The following is a 5,417-nucleotide window of genomic DNA, read 5'->3' on the forward strand; positions in this document are numbered from 1 at the left end:
CCGCGCCGGGGGCGCATGCGCAGCGCCGCCCCTGGGCCTGCCGGGCCGATTGGCTGCGGGCAGGCGCTGAGCGGCCGGGCTGGGCCGTGACCGGGGAGCGCTCTCAGCGCTGCAGCGCTGCACCGGCCGCGTCCGGTGTTTGCTCGAACACCTCTAGGCACTGTGACCCCAGCCTTCCCGGGGCAGCCCGTTCCACCGTCTAATCAGCCTTTCTCTGACAAACTTCCTGATGTCCAACCTAAACCTCCCCTGGCGCAGCTTAAGGCCGTTTCCTCTCATGCCGCTGGTTTCCTGGGAGAAAAGACCGACCCGCACCTGGCTACAACCTCCTTTCAGGGAGTTGGAGAAAGCTCTAGGATCCCCCCTGGATCTCCGTTTCTCCAGGCTGAACGCCCCCAGCAGCCCCAACCAGCTGCTCCTGGTGCTCCAGACCCTTCCCCAGTTCTGTTGGCCTTCTCTGGACACACTCCTGGTCCTCACTGTCCCTCTGGAGTTGAGGGGCCCAGAACTGGGCACAGCAGTGAGTTTATGACCACTGAGTAGCAAAGGACAGTCACTGCCCTGGTCCTGCTGCTCACACTGTTCCTGGTACGATCCAGGATGCCATCGGCCCCCTTGCCCAGCTGGGCACGAGCCGGATCAAATGGCAGGGTGGCAGCAGGCCTGGTCCCATGAGTGCCCCTAAAGCCCAACCTCATGACAGGATTCCTCTGCCACCCCTAAGGAGGCACATTCATTCCCCTCAGGAGGGGTCATGCCCCATCCTGCAGCACTTCTCATCTCTGCAGCTTTGCCCCCCGCTGTCCGGGGGTGCTGGAGCGCTCGGTATCGTCCAGGGCTGTCAGGGAGTTGTGCAGCCTGAAGGACTAATGAGCTTTAATCATAATTCCCAGTTCTCTTGAGTGGGATGTACAAGACCTGTCTTAGCCAATGCATTACCATAGAGAAGGGTCGGAGGAAAAAAGGCATTTTCCTTTCAAATCTTTTCTCATTCCTCATGCATTACCACAGAAGCCACAAATACAAGGACAATTGGAAACTTCAAGCTGCCTTGAGTTTTCATCAGGTGCTGTGGTGAGAGTACAAGAAGTAATGGGTACAAATTAAAAGAGGAAAAATTTAGGGTAGACATCAAGAAGAAATTTTTCACTGTGAGAGTGGTGAGGCATTGGAACACATTCCCCAGGGAGGTTGTGCCTGCCCCAATGCTGTCAGCATTCAAAGACAGGTTGGGTGAGGCTCTGAGCAACCTGGTCTAGTGGAAGGTGTCCCTGCCCATGGCAGGGCAGGTTGGGACTAGATGATATTTAAGGTCCATTCCAACCTCTTAACATTCTGTGACTGTATGATTTTTACTAAATAAAGAAATTATTACTAAACTGAAAGCAATGTGTAACAATGTTAGCCCATCTGAAACTGGGACATTTCCCACCCTATCCCTTGTGGGAATTAAAAGCAGGTTCCAGGACACCACTGAGATGAGTTTGTGAGCCTGTTGGCATCTGCCACGTTGCAATTTCCCACCAGTGACTGCTTCCTGCTTCACCTGCTGGGGCTCAGCCTTTGCGTGAACCTCATTTGTCCATGGCTTAAGCCCTTGGAAGCTTTTCTATTATTTCCAAAGGGTTTTGGATTAGACCACAACAGTATTGCACAGGAATTTTCCTAAGCAATGCCCCAGCTAACAAAGCCAGAAATGTTGCCAGATTGCTAAAGGATTGTATTACAAAATCCATGGACATGGACAAAGTGCATGTTTTAATCACAGGCTGAAAGGCGTAACTCTGACCTAGTAAGTGTCCCTACACCAAATAATAGAGGTCAGGGTTTAAAATGTGAAAACATTTGAAGATGGCTAAATCACAGTGACTTGGACTTGCCTGAAACATTTTACTCCTCACCATAAAGCTGCTGAATGTAAATAACAGTATTTGATTTGAAATGAAAAGCAATATAAATCAAGCACATCAGAGTACTTCATAATTCACAGTAATCCATATGAAAATATTAATTTATATGAGGTGTAATTTCAAGAAATTAACAACTCAAAGCACCATTTATGGAAATGGAATTCCCTGACCTCCCAAAACCCTTTCAACTTCATTTAATATTCTCATCTGTAAACAGGATCTTAAATTTATTTTTGCAGTACAGGCTTCTGGATCAGAGGCGATGCTGTTGTTCATATTTATATTGCTTTAGGGACAGGTGGATTAAATGGAACCCATTAAATGGATTTTCAGGTTTAAATACATGCATTTACTGGCGCATTTACAGATGCGTTATTTGCCCATGTGAGTGCAGTCACGGATATCTGCAAATTCCTTTGTGCATGAACACTTCGAAGTTGCAAACATTCCAGAACTCTGATGTTAGCAAGGTGTATCAGATCAAATGAGTATGTTTTACACAAGTTTTTCAGAAACCTTATTTCTGTTAGGACTCCTACTTTTGATTTCGGTTCAATTTAAAAAAAAAAGTAAATCTAAATTGGATTATCAGGTACATGGGATGCAGGATGATGACATCTACTGGATATATTTCATTTTGCAATTTGCACTACCTAGCTTCAAATGTGGAATAATAAACCAAATTGAGCATTGTTACACAAGCAAACCTCTACTGAATTCACTTCAATCATAGACACAAATGCAGGAAAATTTGGCTTATCATTTTGAGAGTTAAATGCCATCTCAACTTCTTTGTATATTTGGGGATTACATACTATTCCCAGTACATTTTTATTAATACACAGAAAAAAAGTTTCCTTGGTTGAGGAATTCTTCAATTTCTCATTCATAACTAATATAAAAATTAAGGACAAAGCTGCTTTATTTGTCTGTACAGATGAATTGTTAAGGGGAGATAGTCCTGGCTCCATGTGAAGGTTATTCCCCACAGTATCACTGGGACTGGGTGTACCTGCCCTGACTTGGTGTCAGGTGTCAGGCCCACACCCAGGACACGGCAGCAGCAAAGAACAAGCCCTAGGGAGCTGTTCCATAATAAATAAGGACGTAATATTCAAAAATATTTTCAGAATAACTTAATACACCTCCTGTATGAGGCTGAGTCAGACAGATGCAGATCAATCTATTTCAATAACAGGCCACTGGAATTCTTTGATTTTCTTTACAGTATGTGGCAGAAGGTTGGGTTTCACTCTGTCACATAAGAATTATTTTTGATAGTTTGAAGTGGGCAAAATTCCTATGATTTTTTTTCAAAAGCTGTTAGCATTTTTCTAGCTGAGATTTTTGGAACAAGAGGAGCTGCATAAATACAAATAATCAGCTCTATAAGTCACATGCCTTGAATTAACTGGACATAAGGGAATTTTTATTATCTTCTGGAATGGTAGAACAGCCTATTTTCTATGTCAGTCTGCTGAGACCATGCTTAGGGGCTGTGCCCATATGTTATGACCAAATCTAAACCCACTTTTTAGCAAAACAACTTTAGATTTCTTGAAACTCCCCCATTCACTTAAATGCTCTCATGATCCCTTTCAGCCAAAGGCTTTATTGGATTAATGCAAGTGCTCACATCAGCTTGTGAAAAATCACATGGTCTTGCAAAACTCACATTTTTATAATTAAAAAATAATAAAAATGCAGGGAAGGTTTTATGAGGATCAGCTTTTTTTTAATTTTATTTCCTAACTACAAGGTCCTGAAAGCTAAATGCACAATACATTTGCCTTAAAATACCCTGTGTAAATTTAGCCTGATCCAGTAACAGTAATTTTTGTACGAATGAAAACACTTATCTCCTAAGAGAAACACTGCAGATGCTGTGTCAAAATTATTTTAGTTTGCAATGTATGTAGCAGTCCACTAACTAGTTCCAAATTTCATTCCTCCTTTCCAGAGACCTTTTGCAGTGGATTCCCTGATATGATGCTGCACTTCTTGTATAAGAATAAAGCTCTGTACAATGTATCTTTCTTTTTGTTCTAACAGTTTTTCATTATGATCACTAAGGATATCTATATTTTGGACTGAAACAAAACCCAAAGACTCATGAAAGGAACCTAACATTTTCTTCTCCTAGGATGATAATCTTGCATTAAACAGACCGATCTGCATTTTTAAATAGCCGAATGTCAATGTTTTATTAATGTGGGCTTTGATGGATTGAGCAGGCAGCTGTGCTTGGTGAGGCAGCTCTGTGCCTCCTGCAGAGAGCAGCCTGTGCCCCAGCTGTGCCCAGCTGCAGCAGCGCCCTGGCACTGGTGGTGTGAGCACTGCTGGGACAGCAAAGTGCCCGCCCAGGCACAAAGATGCACAGGCTCTCCAACATCCCTGGTGTTCGGTGTAGACAGACTTGCATACAGGGTGCTGCCAATGCAGTAATGGCAAAATATTTAAAGGTGAATGAACATATTGCTGCTTAAAGTTCACTGGAAATTATTTACACTCATGTGAGTATTTTCAATATTATTATTAAAGATACCAATAGTCTTTACCCAAGAGTAGTTTATATCTGTGACTTCTTCTGAAGAGAAAAAAGCAAATCAAAGTAACATTTTAAAAGCTAAGGTAAAACCTGTAAACAGGGTTATGACCTAGGGATCTTCTGAATATATTAAAAATTTCCCTACAAAAATTAATGTGGTTAAGATTCGTTATTAAGTTTCAGTTTTGCTCCTTCTCTACAGCTAAATACCATGGGCTTAGATAGCATGTCTCAAAAGATGCTAACAAAACAGAAAGATTTACTTATAGTTAACATGTAGCAAACCAAATTGTAATAACTTTATTGTGTGAAGGATTGATTTTGATTTCTCAACTGCATGATGTGACAATGTCTGTAACATAGGAGCACTGCATTGGGCTCTGCAACAATGGAATGACAGGGACCTGCTGGAGCAAGTCCAGAGGAGGCCACCAAGATGATCCAAGGGATGGAGCACCTCTCCTATGAGGAAAGCTTGAGGGAGTTGGTTTTGTTCAGTCTAGAAAAGAGAAGGCTTTCGGATGGCCTGATTGTGTCTTTCCAGCATCAAATGTGAATTACAGAAAAGATGGAGAGGGACTTCTTGAAAGGTCATCCAGTGACAGGACAAAGAGGAATGGCTTCAGTCTGAAAGAGGGTAGTTTAGATTAGATAGCAGGGAGAAATTCTCTGCTGTGAGGGTGGTGAGGCACTGACACAGGCTGCCCAGGGAAATTGTGGATGCCCCATCCCTGGAAGTGTTTAAGACCACATTGGTTGGGGGTCTGAGCAACCTGGTCTAGTGAAAGGTATCCCTGTCTGCAGCAGGGGGATTGGAAGTTGCATGAGCTTTAAGGTCCTTTCCAACTCAGGCCATTCTATGATCCCGTGGTTCCATGATTCTGTTCCCCTTAGTGGAGCATGGTGTTATTATGGTGTTATTATGCATTATTATTTGAAGAGAATGCTCACTTGGAAAG

Source organism: Prinia subflava, chromosome 1 (assembly GCF_021018805.1).
Source record: "Prinia subflava isolate CZ2003 ecotype Zambia chromosome 1, Cam_Psub_1.2, whole genome shotgun sequence".
NCBI lineage: Eukaryota > Metazoa > Chordata > Aves > Passeriformes > Cisticolidae > Prinia > Prinia subflava.